General features: G+C 37.7%; 1 protein-coding gene across 1 annotated transcript in view; it reads left to right on the top strand.

Annotated features, from left to right (window-relative positions):
- Positions 1-17,748, top strand: part of KCNH8 (potassium voltage-gated channel subfamily H member 8) — a gene marked incomplete at both ends in the record, with an annotated part of 278,772 nt that overhangs the window by 198,080 nt on the left and 62,944 nt on the right. The gene's annotated exons all lie outside the window — the stretch shown is intronic.

The raw sequence follows: 17,748 nt of genomic DNA, 5'->3' as shown, positions 1-17,748 counted from the left end.
GTCTTTACTGAAAACCTGTTACTGATGGTCAGGGATTACAGGCTTATTTTTAGCAATCTTTCTAGTTTAAAATGGAATTCTGTCAAGGTTGGCTTTTTTGAATGTGATGCACAAAAGGAGGGCAGTATTTCTAATTTTATCATCTGCCCATAAAATCATGTTTTAGTGCTGGGCTAATTCCATTCATTTAAAAAATGTACCGGCTTAGGTATATAGGTTGCAAAGCTATTCAGTGGCTGAAATGGTATATTTGGGAATAAGCAGTGACTCTTTCTGACCCACTCAGGAGTAACCTATAAAATGATTTCAAAGAGAGTCGATTAGCATGTGATTTATATTAGAGTATATCATAAGTGAGGGTAATGATTCCTGTCTCCATAACAGTGTTTTATATGTTTCATAAAAAAATGTTTGTTTAGCACTAGCCAGTTTGGCTCAGTGTATAGAGCACCGGCCTGTGGACTGAAGGGTCTCGGGTTCAATTCTTGTCAAGGGCACATGCCCAGTGGGGTGCATACAGGAGGTAGCCAATTAATGATTTTCATCATTGATGTTTCTGTCTCTCTCTTCCTCTCCCTTCCTCTCTGAAATCAATAACAATACATTAAAAAATTTTTCTTCATAACAATGCAAATATATTTTCAAAAATCCAAAAAATAATACCATGGTGTAATAGGATCCTGAAGAGTTAGATATTTTTTAATGAATAACCAAGCATTATTTTGTTGACAACTGAGCATATGTAACTCTGTGATTTCTCTATCAACCACATACCTGGTGAATGGTGTAAGCAAGCCATGTTATGGTAGTCATGACTTACAAATGTTATGGCCAGATTGAGTGTGTACAAGAGAGAGAGAGAGAGAGAGAGAGAGAGAGAGAGAGAGAGAGAGAGAGAGAGAGGGGGAAATTCATTGCCACTGCCAAATTTTAGAATTTAGTATTCTTTCAAATTAGTAATCAAACACTTTTTATTCTTTAGAGGGGAAGAATTCCATCTTTGAGTGGAATTATTTTAGTAAAATTTTCTATGAATCAATAATTATATTCAGAAATAGCAATCTATTGAAAATCTTTATTTGACCAAATATTGAACTGGTTTTGATAAGTAGAAGATGTTCTGATCCTACCATTTTGAACCTAAAGAAATTTCCATTGTATGTTCAGTAATTTGGACATTCTCATTGGAATGATAGCAACATTTCTGAGTTCTCAGCTAGAAGGTGCTTGCTAGAACTTCATTATACTAATACTAGAGGCCCGGTGCACGACATTCGTGAATTGGGGGGTTGCGAGGTAGGGGGCGGCCCTCAGCCTGGCCTGCGCCCTTTTGCAGCCCAGGAGCCGGCAGTGGGACATCCTTAGTGCTGCCGTGGAGGCGGGAGAGGCTCCCACCACTGCCACTGGCGCAGCCGTCAGCCGGGCTTCTGGTTGAGCAGCGCTCCCCCTGTGGGAGCACACTGACCACCAGGGGGTAGCTCCTGCAATGAGTTACCCCCTGGTGGTCAGTGCATGTCATAGCAACGGTTCGTTCTATGGTCAGTGCGTGTTCATTGCTATGGTCAGTGTGTGTCATTGCTATGGTCAGTGCGTGTCAACGGTTCATTGCTATGGTCAGTGCGTGTCATAGCAACGGTTCATTCTGCCGTTAGGTCGATTTGCATGTTACCCTTTTATTATATAGAATAATTTTTGGATCAAATACATATACAGCAGGTTAAAACAATTATTTTGCATTGCCTTTTCAAATTTCTATTAGAATTATTTTTATCAAGACAAGTTCTTTTCTACATAAATGTTACACCTAAGGTTTAATTCATCAATCTTTTTTTTTTTTTAAATCCCGAATCTGAAAAGATGTGTTCTTTTATAACAACATTTCTACCAAGTCCAATTTTCTCAGTTTAAGGTTTCAAGATCTAATTTTTCAAGATTTAGGCCTCCATCATTTTTTGGTCAGCAACAAATTTTACTTTGTGCAATTTGAGGTATTATGATTATTTCTGTGTCGAATTTTTCCCCAATCAATGTTTCCTGTTTTCAGTGTTTCTAAAGAATGTTTATTTTCAATCAGGTTGTTTTTGGAACTAACCAATTTTAACATGCTCTGTTTTAAACATTGTCAACTGTATTTACCTCATATTTCTACAAATCATGTTTTATTGATTGGACAAAATAATTTAAATATGTGTTTATTTCTTTGAACAAGAAGCCAAGAGTATGAGATAAAACAAAAGATGGTACCCAGATTGGGGGAGGGGGGGTCCAAATGGCATTGCAGTCACAATAGTGAGTCAAAATATCCTCCTTCAAATTTTTAGACACCTCGGTGGAATCACTCAGGAGACATGATTATGCTAAGTGATAGTGATACCTTTGAGATATTCAATATATTTCATCCTCTGTCTACATTCAAGGATCACTTTATTCTAACAACTAAATTTCCTCACTGACATGTCCATTTTTGGTTATATAAATGATATATGATGAAAATTGTCAACTTATCTTCTAAGTTAGAAAGCTAATTTATTTTTGAATAATATAGTTATTTATGAGAAGTGATAGAAGATTACAGAAAAGGTGAAAAGAAGGCAGCATTTTAAGCAGTAATCACACCCTAGTCACCATGACAGATGTTTTACACAATTATCTTTTTCAATCCTCTCAACAACAAAAGAGGTATTTTTAATTTCACTGCTTAGTTGAAAAAGTTGGGCTAGCTTACCTGAAGTCAAAAGGTTAAGTATGTGGCTGCAGTTCAAGACATTCTGCAAACCCAAAGCCTGTTTTATATACATGGCAAGAGCATCTATTTAGAAAGATATGCTTTATCACTTAACAAATACACTGAGTGGCCAGATTATGATGATCTCTGAACACATAATAATCTGGCCACTCTGTGTGTGTGTGTGTGTGTGTGTGTGTGTGTGTGTGTGTGTGTGTATTAGAGGCCCGGTGCATGAATTCGTGCATGGGTGGGGTCTGGCCAGCCTGGCCAGGGGGAGGGGACATGGGCGGTTGGCTGGCCTGCCTGCTGGTCAAACTCCTGGTCGAGAGGACAATTTGCATATTAGCCTTTTATTATATAGGATATACACTGAGTGGCCAGATTATTATGCGTTCAGAGATCATAATAATCTGGCCATTCAGTGTATGTATTGAGTGTATGTTCAGTAATTTGGACATTCTCATTGGAATGAGTTGCTATACCCTGAGCTAGGCTTGAGAATCAAGTGTATAAAGAAACCATAATCCCTACTCTCATGAAGAAGCCCGTCTAATGGGAGCTACAGGTAAATAATCAAATGAGATTAAAGTGGGAGATAAAGGAGCAGAGGGCTAAGGGATTGATCAATGAAAATGAAAAAATTGAGCACATGCATACTGAAAAGTGACTGGGGATAAAAAAAATACTCTCTAAATAACTGCAGCTGAGAGAATTTTGCAATATCCTGAAAGATCCTTAAAAATATTTATGTGGTGCATCATAATGTTGATGATTTATAATGATTAAAAATTATTACTATGTTAACAATATTTATAAATATTGGAAATGCTGTCATTTTATGGAGGAAGAGAGTAGAAATAGGTCAAAAGGGTTGAGAACCAGGAAAGGCAGATTAGGCTCAGACTTAGAGAGAGAGAGAGCCAGATCCGTGACTACAGATAAATCATGTGTTCCTGGACCCTCAGCAGTTGGAACTGGGTTCTCCACCAAGACCTGAGCTTATCAGGGCCCTAAGTGCTGAGTTTTTTCCTGAGAGGCCCTACCACTTCCTGGTCATGCTACTCCTGTTTCCATCCATTTTTGCCCAAGATGTTGGTGTTCATGGATTTCCCTGTTCCCATTATTGTGTGCCTCTTGACACCTCTGGTATGCACCCAAAGTTGCTCACCTTTCTCCCTGAATGACACCTACCAAAGCTGTTCCATGGAATTTGAAACATGTTTTCCAGAAACTGGACTAAAGAGGATACCATCTGATAGAAGCCTAAACACATTTTCTTCCCAAATTTTTATGGCAAGGCTTAGGCAAATGTGTAAATAAACTATATCCTGTACATTGATTGCACTGTGAGTTAAACCAGCTTTTGTGTACCTGGCTGGAGACTAAACCATTTTTGCCCTATTTCCATTGGTTCAAATCCATGAAAAGGGCATTATGGTTGCCACGTAATGGATTTGTCAGCCGAGAGTTGGTGTCTATAGGTGAAATTAAAAATCAAATGTCAGTTAGTGGAATGGTTAAAACATGGTTCAGAGTGCTTTAGTTTATCAATATTTTTAAGGTCTAAGAAATTACATAGGAGAGTGGATTCTTGTGAGAAAAACAACAGCTATGGAGTCTTTAATTTCTTCACACCATAGGTCTGACCTATAAAAAGTCTTCTGCAAAGTCCACAAGGGGGTAACCAAAGAGTTCTATTCTTGGAAAACGAAGTGTTGGGATGTTTGTGAGAGTTCAGTCTGTGGTTCCAAAAAGCTCTTATATTACCCAACCCTTTGCATGCACAGACCATTAACACATCAATTTCCCCCAAATACCTTTGCAATCATAACTAGAACTTCTATGAGGGGGTGTGAGGTGGTGATGAAGAACATCACAAAAGCTTTCATGCTCAAAATAAAAATAACACCAAGTCTCCAGACAATGTGTCCTAGATGAAGGTGGTTGTGAGCAGAGGACAATATGGGAAATTTCCACTTGCAGGTGGAGGGAAGAGTAATTACAAGAAAAATCCACTGGGCAGCCATTTCTCTGAAAGAGATGAAGTCTATAAGGAGTGCACTGACCAACAAGAAGGATGAGGAGGTGGCACAGCATGCTAAAAAAGTGGAAAGACTTAACAACTCACACAAACCCAGGTTCAAAAGCTGGTCCTTCTCCTTAACAAATGTCTACTCTTGGTCCTGTTTTGCTTTAATCTAAGCACTAATATTTTAATATCAACCTTTCATATTATAACATTTAGCTTTTAGAGTTATAAGAAATTAAATTATACAATATAGGATTAAATTATATATAAAGTATTCAGCACATTGGGAGGATCAATGTATGGTCTCTAACCACAAATGTACAAATAAGAATATTACAACATACTATCTATATAATAAAAACCTAAGCCACTGTTAAGGCAGAATGACCCGTCACTATAATGTGCACTGACCACCAGAGGGCAGATGCTCCACGCAGGAGCTGCCCCCTGGTGGTCAGTGCACTCCCACAGGGGGAGCACCGCTCAGCCAGAAGCCGGGCTCATGGCTGGCGAGCCACAGCGGGAGCCTCTCCTGACTCCGTGGCAGCACTACCAAGCGGTGGCAGGCGCAGTGGGCCAGGATAAGCGCGAGCGGTGTGGTGCCCCGCCCCGATTCAGGCTCCTCCCTGGTCACCTGCTGCTTGGCGCACTGCTACATCCCCCGAGGGGTCCTGGACTGCAAGAGGGTGCAGGCTGGGCTGAGGGACCCCTCCTCCCTCCCCCCCCCACGACCCCAGTGCATGAATTTTGTGCACCAGTCCTCTAGTTTTTACCATAATGAATCAAGTAACAGCAAAGCAAATTGATGACAGAAACTCTTCTGAGCTTATGTCCTACCCATTTCATGTCTTCAATACCTCATAATGGAAAATGGAATTTGTAAGTAGGAATGATATAAGATCCTTTAATTTCAAGAATGATGTGATTGTGTATTACAGAGATATCCCCTTTGTGGTTTTTTCCCCACTGACCCCTCCATCCTGCACCTGCCCCTCCAAGGCCATCACCACACAATTGTCTGTGCCCATGGGTTATGCATATATGCATATAAATTCTTTGGTTAATCTCTTCCTGCCCACCCCACTTTCCCTCTGACACTTTTCTCTTGTGCATTCTTCCCGTGTTTCTTGTTTCTCTATTTTTTATCTCTCTATACTCTACCTACTTCTCATTTTTAAAAGTTAGGTCTCTCTGGCAAAGCCCATTGCCCTGTGTTTCCTTCAAGTCCAATCACTCAACCACCCGCTGGCTAAAAACTCATTTTGAATGTTCATGCAAACTCCCACTACTTATTATATTTCACACCCCATCAAACCATCAAACAAAGTTAGTTATATGTCTTCAAATGCATTGCTAGACTTAAGAGTCCTACTCAACTCTTCTAAAGGAAAACAAAAGCTGACGCCTCAACGCTGGTGTTTTATTTTGAGACTTGGACATTTCCTAGACATTTGAAGAAAATGCCTTTACAACAGTATCAATAGCAAGTAAATTCCAGAGGACTCTTTAATAGAGTATTTGACTCCAACATTCCAGCATATTCTGCGGTCTAATTTATTTTAGAGTTACTTTTATAATTGAGATGTTAGAAAATGTAGCTCCTCTAACATATTTGGAAGAAATGTAACTGGAACTTTAATTTGAGGTTCTGCAAACCAGAGAAACTTGAGATTTCCTTTTGAATGGCTGTCAATAGCCTGTCCTCAATTAAATGACCTCCAGGCAACTATTAAGAATGGATTGCAAACCTGGGACCTGTCTACCCATTTTTCTTACCTCGGTTTGCACCAACTTCCAATCTTTAAAAGAAAAGAGGACAGAAAGGAAATTGGGTGCAGTTAATGAAAATAAACTTCAGCATACCAATAAAATAATTTGGCTGTAATCAATTATTTTTATCCCATGTTATCTTCCTGAAACAGGTTTTTCTCCTGATGTAGATATAAGACATGAGTGTTGTGGGATTAGAACTTTCTTACTCAGTGACAAAGGTGTCTTTGTAAATGGTACTCTGAGCTCACGCATGAATGTATGTCCCACAAACTCACTATGCCATTAGAGACACCAGAGCACTTATTCATGAAAAATTGCCCATGCTGAGACACAGATCTGAAAGCACTGTGGATTGTATGAGCATTTTATACAGGAAGGTTACGTGCAAATAGTTCATAGTTTATGTTCTTTTAACATAACCATGAGCATAATCTTTGTTAGAATTTTCTCTTTTTTTAGCTAAGATTTGAGAGACATTTGGAAGTTCCCTCATTGGCTGGAAACAGATGGCCTGTTCTGCCTTTTCTTAGGATCAATCAGAGAATCTACAGTAGCTGCTCAACTGTGGTTTTTGGGTCATTTCACATTTCTCATTCTTTCTAGTGTATTTTTGTTTGGGTTTGTTTTTTGTTTTTTTGGGGTGTTTTTTTTTTGGTATGTATGATGATGGCCTAATTTGGCAGTTTGCAATAGTGTATAATCTTTCAATTAATCATTGCTTAAATGAAATGCCATACTTTAGTAATCAATATTCAAGAAGTTTCTATTATATAAACTTCAAATTTAAGTAGACTTTGAAGAACTGGCAAACTCTGGACAGGTTTTTGCAAAAGTGGCACTTTTTTTTCTTGACAGTACTAATAGCACATAATATTTCTTGCTCTGAAAAATTGTTCAGCATTGGAAATAGAGCAGAAGTGATACATGCATCCAAATGTGAAAACCTTCCATCCTTATCCCATCAATATTTGCTGATGGGTCATCACTCAAATAATTAAAAACAAATAAAAGATGAATCCATAGAATCATGGATTATTACACAAACATTTTGCTTTAAAAAACCAACCACTTGTGAAGAAACATTACAGAATCTTATCTCATAAAATAAGATCTGAAGAAGAACCGAGAGATTGCTCAGTCCAATCATGTTTGTTCAAGTCATGCTCAAGTTTGAAAAGTGGAAGACCAAAAAGACTACTTGATGCATAAAGGCTCTACATCTACTTAATGTTAGGACCCCTATTTCCTACTCAAAGTCCAATCTCTACTATTTTATGACTTTTTTTTTTTTGCTTCAGACTTTTACCTCAAAAGTAGGTTATACAATTTCAGAAATGTAAGATACCTCTTAATTTAAGAGAATAAAAGTGTAAGATTAGCAGGAACTTTAACTAATGAAGTTTCTGTCCTCTCACTTCAGATTTACTGATGCCTCCTTCTTGTGAAATCAACAAATCAATATCAAATACCACTACAGCCTTGTGCCCTTCAGCTCTTATCCTTGATCCTATAAAATGGGGACAGGGTGGGAGGTTGAGAGTAAGTTTTGGAATCTAAGTCTCCGAACTTCTCCTTAATTCTATTTCTTAAATTAAAATATAGATAGGTCAGTTTAGATTGTAGTAATGTACCAATGTTTATTTCATAGTTTTGACAGATGTTAAGATATTAACATTAGTGGTGAGTGAGTGAGAGATATACAGGGATTCTCTGTATCTTTGCAATTTTTGCATTAATCTAAATAAACTTAACTCAAAATAAAGTTTATTTAAACAAAAAGCAAAGCAAAACAAAAAACAAGTGGCAGGCACTAGGTGAACCTTAAAAAATGGAGATAAGTATATTACTTAAATGCTATAAAGTGTAGATATTTTAAGAGACAATAGAGACGAAATCTCAAGATCTTTAATATTTTGTTCAGAGTTACAACTCTTTTTGAGTAATAGTAACAGTAAATACAATACCTCACAAATGCTTTGGGTCTTCATTGCCACACCATCACAACCCCCTGCCACACATACACATGAATACGTGCACACACTCACACTTATGACACTTATCTTGAAATCTTTCAATCACTTCTGCAACTGAGCGGTCCACACTTCAGACCCTTGGTACGAAGGCTGAAGAGACCTAAGAAGTTCTCAAGTTGTGCCCCACCCACAGCAATCATTGTCTCCCACTGCCTGGTCAACCTTATGACTCACAAGAATCACAGTGCTTTTCCATGCCTTACCTTAATGAAGCCCAAGAGGATTAAGTAGTTCTTCAGAATTATGGAGAGGAAGAAAATATTAACCATAGTATTTTCTATGCTTTTAGAATTTACATTAGGAATCTCTTCATCATTGTTGAAGTAATATTCACATTCTAAATGTTATCCCATGTCTACATTGTGGATTATGTTTGGGTAGTTCTTCTGTTTTCTCTCATACAATCTATGCTTTGGGGACACATTTCCCCACTGTAAGCAAAAGTGAGCACTGGAAAAGCAAACTTATTTAATAATGGTTTCAACAAGCACAATTAAAATGATAATTTTAAATGATTACCACTTTATAAGCAGTGTAGTATAATAGAAAGATCATGAATGTCTAAGTTAGAGAGTTATGGATTTTCCTCTGAGTTCTAATAGCTTCTAAAAGAAGAGAGAAAATTGCTCAACCTCTCGGTGAGAGTCCATCAGTTAAAACTAAACAAAACAAAATAAATACTGGAGTTATTGCGAGAGTTGGATAAAAATAATGTTATATGAAAGTCTAGCAAAATACTTGGCATTTGGTAAGTTTTGGCTGCTGTTGCAAATGTTGTTGGTACTCCACCATGTCCTCTCAAGTGGTATCATTCCCAGCCTTAAGATCTGTGTCTATGCCTGAGGCATTGTCCCACACTGTGGAGGGCTCCTCTGCTAGCAGGAATTGCACTGGTGGGAAATCAATACTTCCTAGGAGCAGTAGTCAATCATTGATACATATATTCCTCTGCTCCAAAAGGGTGTGTGTTCTCTGCTGGTCCCAGAGGTTCCCAATGGGATAAAGTTCCAATTGCCTATACTGGGAACTTGACTAAGCATACTTCATTGCCTGCCTACCATTTCCTATGTTCTTGCCCCACTCTCTCCTAAAATATTTACTTAAATAAATTACTTATACTTAAAGCCTTATCTCAACATCTGTTTCTGGGTAGCCTTAGCTAAGACTGCATCTTTCTTCACCAAGTATGTATTCCATAATAATAAATGGCACCTCGTTTGCAAAGGCATTTAGTTATACCGCAACACCAGTGACCTGGGGGTCTATTAGCTTAGAATGTGAAGCACTATGATATAGTGGTCAAGAACTTGGGCTCCAACAGCATACAGATCAGGATTAAAATACTGACACTGTTACTGTGAACAAGTCATTCAATCTCTCAGGGATGATAATTTCTAAATTGTTATAATGATTAATGAAATAATGAATTAAAATATGCATGATAATTGTACCTATTCCATAGGGTTAGTACACATAAATGAGATGGAGGATGTGTCATCCTAACAGAGAGTCCGGAACACAGGAAGAACTCAGTAAAGTGTTATCTGTATGCCAACCTAAAAACGAGAAAACCCTAACATGGGCTCCATTCTTGCTTCTAGTTAAACCCTATTACAACTTGGTTCATTCATACCAAATTAAGTAAAACACCATTTTGGATTATAGATGTGATTATGCATCTGCTGATGCTTTCCTTTTTTCTATTCATACAAACACAACTTTTTATACACATATACATCTGATTTAAGAAGCTTTTATTTTACTGGATGGTTTCTCATATTGCTGAAGTATCTTGTATGACCAAAGAGATTCAACCATGGGCTTTCCCTAAATAACCTGCTTCTATTTCTTTCATTAAGCCTAAGATATCTGTTAGTTTACCGGCTGCTTATACAAACTAAATTTTTCAGGGACATATCTGTTGTATAAAGCAGGTCATGCCTGTAGAAACTGCATACACACATATGCACAGTAAAAGTAAGCATATTATTGTAGGAAACCTAACGAGTAAAATAAGAGACTCCCATTTAGAGTTAAAAGTAGATAATTAAGCAAAATACTGAGCCCAGGATAAGTATGCAATGGATTGAATTATCATGCCAAATTACAGGCTCTTCTGGGCATGGTCATTAAGAGTCATTGTATCTTTAAAATTGATATTTATTTCACAAATCTTCTCTATTTTATTCACTTAATCTATTTTAGTAATGATGGGATTATTTTATATCTTTTTTTCAGATGGTAATGTATTCAGTATATTTAGATTCTACTTTATGTTGTGTGTGCTTTTTCCTTCAAAATGTTCTGTAGGGAAAAATTTTTTGAGCAGAAGCAGACAGAGGGATGTTCTAGGACATCCCTTCATTTAGAGATGAGTTTCTTCAGCATAAAAAAAGAGAGCGACTTCCAAATTGGTTAAATTGCTTCTTTTGTACAGTACAGTGACATGTTGTCTTGTGAGAGTGGAACATGTGTTCTCATTTCAGATGAGCTGTTCTGTGAAAAAGTTTTATTTAGCCCACAGAGCCAGGCCCCGGATTTGTGGGTGTTACCTCCTTTCCATGTCACCAGATTTTTTTAGCAGCATTATTGCTCTGCTCTATCAGTTATAACACAGTTTAGTAGCAACCATTCTTAAAAAACAAGATGTTTCTAAAATAGAACAGTTGACTAGAAAGAAAAGAGATATCAACAAAAGTAGGTCTGCTGTTTGCCTATGTTTTGCTCCCTGAATCACTTCTAAGACAGTTTCACAGATATGTAAGTGAACAGGGATGGAGTGAGAATATCATCTATATGTCCTAACACGAACTCTTATCCTATTTTATTAAGGAGATCAAATTATATAAAAACTGATTGGGTTCAAAAAATTCTTAAATGTGTCACTTTTGTCCCAATTGAGGAGTTTAACCAAATGTACTGGTTAAATAATTTTATTATTTAAATGAGAAAAGTTTGGGTTCCAGAAGTAAGAACAATTTAATTCAGCTCAACATCAATAGATGGGTCCAGTTGGTAATTCGTGGTCTAATTGTATAGCTGATTCAGCTGAGAGGAAACAGTGGCTTTATCATGGGGTTTTGTTCCTCTCTATGCATCAACTAAAACAAAAATTAGGTCATGCAATATTTACTCTCTGGGCAAAATAACATTTTTCAGCTGCTCAGACTTCCCACTAATTAGCAGGAATGACCAATATGGGACAAAGGGACAGCTCATCTAATCACTTCTTTGTCTAGCAGAAATGTGACACCCTTTTAGAGCACAACTCAAAAGATACATGAGAAATAGCCAACGCACAGCCACTCGGCATCCCACGGTTGTCCATACTTGACAATGCTTAGGGCAAATGCATATAAGAGCACTGCTCTACAAAAATCTCCGTCCTGAGTATAATGATATATTCAGATGTCACTACTGCTTCTTGATTTTACCTTTGTCTCCACTTTCTTCCCACAGTGCATATATATAATCTATATCTCAGTAATGCTTTTAATGCACACCATTGATTTGCTTTTGTGATCTCTCTTTAATCTTGACTGTTACCTTTATTTCTAAATCTTTTTCCATAAAAAAAATTAAACTAAGTTACCAAATCACACTTTATCACTCCCTCCATCCCCTCACTTAAAATTCTAGAGCAGAGCTTTCTACTCTGGGTCTTTGGACCAGACATTTATGAAAGTACTGCAGGAGGCCTTGAAATGTACACAGAATCATGCATGTGTTCCCGCATGTACTTTGTTCTAAGAAAAAGACGAGGTTTTCTTCAGATTCACCAATGGGTGTAAAACTTTCCAAATTTTAAGAACTGCTGTCACCTGGATTTTCTCCCTTTCATTTCTATTAGTTAGAAATGCTAACTTATATCACATTCTACCCCTAGGTTCTACCAAATACATTACATGTAGTCAGCACCTTCTTTTTCCATTCTAATCCACTGCTAGTCTCATATTTTGTCTTTCTGAAATTTGTGCTTTCTCTGTTCTCATTTAAGTAACAGAAGAAAGGGGGGGGGGGGGAAGAGATATCATGCACTAAACCTCTGCCAGTAACAGTGGTTTAAATAGTAACTCTGATTGTACAAATGAGAAAAATGAAACTAAAAGAAGTTAGTCAGAGGAGAAACCAAGATGGCGGCATAGGTAAACACCTAAACTGCAGCCTCACACAACAATTTCAAAAATACAACTAAAAGACAAAACGGACATCATCCAGAACCACAGGAAAGCTGGCTGACTGGAAACCCTACAACTAGAAGGAAAGAGAAAACCATAAGGAAAATCAGAGGAGCTGTAAAAGACTGAGGTACGGAGACACGGGCGTGAGCGTGCGGAGAGGACGGAGCCGGAGAGGACGGGCGGCTGAATGCCTGGCTGGTGTTCTCTAGCAGGAAGGAAATAAAAGCTCCGGACTGCGCTGAACCCCAGCTCCAACTGCACTGAACCCCAGTTCCGGGCGAGAATCTGGGAATCCAGATTCATTGGGGGAGAGACTAGACTGTTTGGCAGCGGGCGAAAATCAAGGGCCTTTTCTCTCAGAGGTGCTTGCAGGGAGTACCGAGGGACACTGAGACCCAGGAACCTCATAGGGTGGGGCCGATGGGAAGCCAAGGCTGTAGGCTCCACCCTGAAGCTCCACCCTGAAACTCCGCCCCATCCAAGCTGAGCACAGAGGCTTTTACAATTTTGCAAGTCTAGTCGAATAAGGCTGTCTCCCGGCGTAGACACAGCTGATCCTCACAGCCAATTGGCCTGGAGGTCAACCCCTCCCACTGATACCAACAACAATCAAGACTTAACTACAACAAGGCTGTATACACAGTCCAAAAAGGGGTGCACCAAGAGTGTCCACCTCAGGTAACTGGGGAGGCCGAGCCACTGGCCCATATAGGATACCTAGCACACAAAGCTACCCTACCAACTCAGGGAAGCAGTGAAAATGGGGAGACAAAGAAATAGATCACAAACCAAAGAAATGGAGGAAAACAAATGACTGGACATAGAGTTCAAAACCACGGTTATAAGGTTTTTCAAGAATTTCCTAGAAAAGGCCGATAAATTTAGCGAGACCCTCAAGGATATGGAGAGACCCTCGAGGATATGGAAAAGGACCAACTAGAAATTAAACATACACTGACAAATAAAAAATATTATACAGACACCCAACAGCAAACTAAAGGAACGCAAGAATCAAGTCAAAGATCTGAAATACAAAGAAGCAAAAATCACTCAACTGGAAAAGCTAAAAGAAAAAAGAATCAAAAAATTTGAAGATAGTGTAAGAAGCCTCTGGGACAACTTCAAGCGTACCAACATCAGAATTATGGGGGTGCCAGAAGAAGAGAGAGAGCAAGATACTGAAAACCTATTTGAAGAAATAATGACTGAAAACTTCCCCGACCTGGTGAAAGAAATAGACTTACAAGACCAGGAAGTGCAGAGAACCCCAAACAAAAGGAATCCAAAGAGGACCACACCAAGACACATCATAATTAAAATGCCAGGAGCAAAAGACAAAGAGAGAATATTAAAAGCAGCAAGAGAAAAACAGTTAGTTACCTACAAGGGAACACCCATATGATTGTCAGCTGATTTCTCAACAGAAACTATGCAGGCCAGAAGGGAGTGGCAAGAAATAGTCAAAGTGATGAATAGCAAGAACCTACAACCAAGAGTACTCTACCCAGCCAAGCTGACATTCAGAATTGAAGGGCAGCTAAAGAGCTTCACAGATAAGAAAAAGCTAAAGGAGTTCATCAACACCAAACCAGTATTATATGAAATGCTGAAAGGTATTCTCTAAGAAGAGGAAGAAGAAGAAAAAGATAAAGATAAAAATTATGAACAACAAATACATATCTATCAACAAGTGAATCTAAAAACCAAGTGAATTAAAAATATGATGTACAGAATAAACTGGTGAATATAATAGAATCAGGGGCATAGAAAGGGAGTCGACTGACAACTCTCAGGGGTAAAGGGGTGTGAGGGGTGCGGGAAGAGGCTGGACAAAAATCGTACACCTATGGATGAGGACAGTGGGGGGGAGGTAAGGGAAGAGGGTGGGATGGGAACCAGGTGGAGGGGAGCTATGGGGGGAAAAAGAGGAACAACTGTAATAATCTGAACAATAAAGATTTATTAAATAAAAATTAAAAAAGAAGTTAGTCAGTCCTACATCCTATAAATGGAAGTGTCCAGATGTAAACCTGTGTTTGAATCTAGACTTTATCCTTTCACAAAACATTTACAGGCAACATAAATGGTCACGGGTTACTAATGGCATTATCTTTTATAATGCATAACTTAACATTTTATAATTTTTCTCTATCATCCAAACATATAGTCATTATACTTTATGAATAAATCTAGTACAAATTTAAAAATCCACGTGTGTTGCTACATTGCATCAATATTGTCCTGTTACACTATCACAGAGGGCAAGAACCATTTATCCATTCATTAATTCATTCACTTTTTAAAATAACATTTACTAAATTCTACTATTATCAGATGCTTTACTGAGTACTGGAATAGTGGTTCTAAATTCTGTCTTCATGTTAGAGTGTATTGGGGAACTTAAAAAAAAAAACACAAAAAAAACACCTAGGCTAAGCACTGGGAATTTTGATTCAATTAATAGAGGTGGCACTTGAGCAGTGGATTTTTTAAAAGCTGTTCTAGCTGCAGCCAATGCTGAGAACCATTGTTCTAGAGCAGTGGTTTTCGACACGTGATATCCTAAATATGCAAAATCAACATCATATGGGAAATTCTCAGCCCATCTCCCCAGCCTCCCCATGTACTGGACCAGAAACTCCAGGGATGGGACCTGGCTAGCTGGCTATGTTCAACAAGCCCGTTAGATGTTTCTAAGGCAAGATCAAGGCTGAGAAACACTTCTCTCGGGACGAGGATGAATAGGGCACAGTACTTGATACTAAGCATTTCTCCTTGGTCTCAAGGAATTCCTAGTGTTTCAAATTTGCATTTTAATTACCAGTTCCATAATTTCTACCTTTAGCTGATAATGACCACATTATTACTACTGAATAAGTGTAATGACTTCATCTCTTCTTGGGCAGCCATTAAATGAAGGGTTTATAAGAAAGTAGTGGTCAGTGAGTAGCATCCCTTAACAAAAGTCTTATGAATCCTGTAGGTTGCGCTGAATTGTCATAGTGTTTTGTAACATACACACATACAGAGAGAGAAAAGAAGAGTGAGAGTACTTTAAAATATAAAATCTTAAAAGGCAAAATATTTCTAATAAAGGATTATAAAGTGATCTTTGTGTTATGTTTCCATTCTATTATTAATATTACACTTACTGTTTCCCACCTTTATTAATATAGCTTTTTACAGATTTATGACACTATAATTTACATGCAATAAACTGCACATATTTAAATCATTCAATTTGACAAGTTTTGACACATACACCCCAGTTGTAGGGAGGGGCATCCAATACTATTATAGGTGCCTCTTATTTGTGCAGTTTTCCCTCTCTACCCCCAAACAGAATGAAATTGCAGAAAAGGCTTCCTTAGGAAGGTAACATGAGCTAAGACTTGTAAGACAACTACATATCAGCCCAAACAAAAATAAATAAATAAACAAATGGAACTATATAAAACTAAAAAGTTTTTTCACAGCAAATGAAACCATCAACAAAATGAAAAGACACCCACGGAATGGGAGAACATATTCGCCAATGCTACATCTGATAAGGGGATTAATATCTAAAATTTATAAAGAACTTATACAACTCAACACCAAAAAAAAAAAAAAAAAAAAACAATCCAATTTAAAAATGGGCAAAGGACCTGAATAGACACTTCTCCAAAAAGGACAAACAGATGGCCAATAGACATAAGAAAAGATGCTCAATGTCACTAATCATCAAAGAAATGCAAATTAAAAACCACAATGAGATACCACCTCATACCTGTCAGAATGGCTATCACCAATAAATCAACAAACAATAAATATTGGATAAAAGAGAACCCTTGTGTGTTGTTGGTGGGAATACAGATGGCCGCAGCCACTGTGAAAGCAGTATGGAGTTACCTCAAAAATTAAAACTGAAACTGCCTTATGACCCAACAATTTCACTTCTGGGAATACTAGTATATCTGAAGAAGCTCAAACACTGATTAAAAAGAATATATGCACCCCTATGTTCATTGAAACGCTATTTACAATAGCCAAGATTTAGAAGCAGGCCAAGTGCCCATCAGTAGAAGAGTGGATAAAAAAGCTGTGGTACATTTACATAAGGGAATACTACTCAGCCATGAAAAAGAAAATCTTACCTTTTGCAACAGCATGGATGGACCTGGAAACTATTATGCTAAGTGAAATAAGCCAGTCAAAGAAAGACAAATATCATATGGTCTCATTTGCATGTAGAATCTAATCGACAAAATAATTTAAATAAAATAGAAACAGAACAGATTGATGGCTGTCAGAGGGGAGGGCTGGGTGAAAAAATGGTGAAGGGACTAAGCAAAAAATCATAATATTATATATATATATATATATATATATATATATATATATATATATATATATATGACACATAGACAGGGACAAAAGTATGGTGATAGCCAAAGGGAAAGGGGGTGGGGTAGGTGAAAGTGAGCAAAGGGGGAATAAATCGGAACAAAAAGAGACTTGAATTGGGGTGTTGAGCACACGATGCAATATGCAGACAATACGTTATTGAGTTGTACATCTGAAACCTATATGGTTGTATTAACCAATGTCACACCAATAAATTTAATAAAATTTTAAAATTTTGAAAAAACATGTACTTGACCTTCTTGTTTCTTAAAATTCCAATTGATAAATGAGCTTTACCACTAATGAAATATACAACACAGTTACTGAGAGTAGCATTGCTATTTGCAGTCTCCACAGATAGTCTCTTGCATTAAAGTCACCTGTTTAGCTTTGACCATGGATCCACTCTTGAATGCGTATTTCTCTGCTTTGATTATTATATATAACAGTTGCATAAAGTGATGTTTTTGCTGTTATAGCAATGAAATCTAATTCCTTACCTTTAACTTCCTTCTCCTAAGCAAATTCGTGCATCCCCTAAATGTTCATTATCATTAGACCATGTGTTAATACTGAGACTTTACCTTTTGAGTTTCAATTCTCATTCTTTCTTCTATT

Source organism: Cnephaeus nilssonii (assembly GCF_951640355.1).
Source record: "Cnephaeus nilssonii genome assembly, chromosome: 17".
NCBI classification, from domain to species: domain Eukaryota; kingdom Metazoa; phylum Chordata; class Mammalia; order Chiroptera; family Vespertilionidae; genus Cnephaeus; species Cnephaeus nilssonii.
The sequence above is the reverse complement of the archived record's forward strand: the minus strand, read 5'-3'. Positions and strand labels throughout refer to the sequence as shown.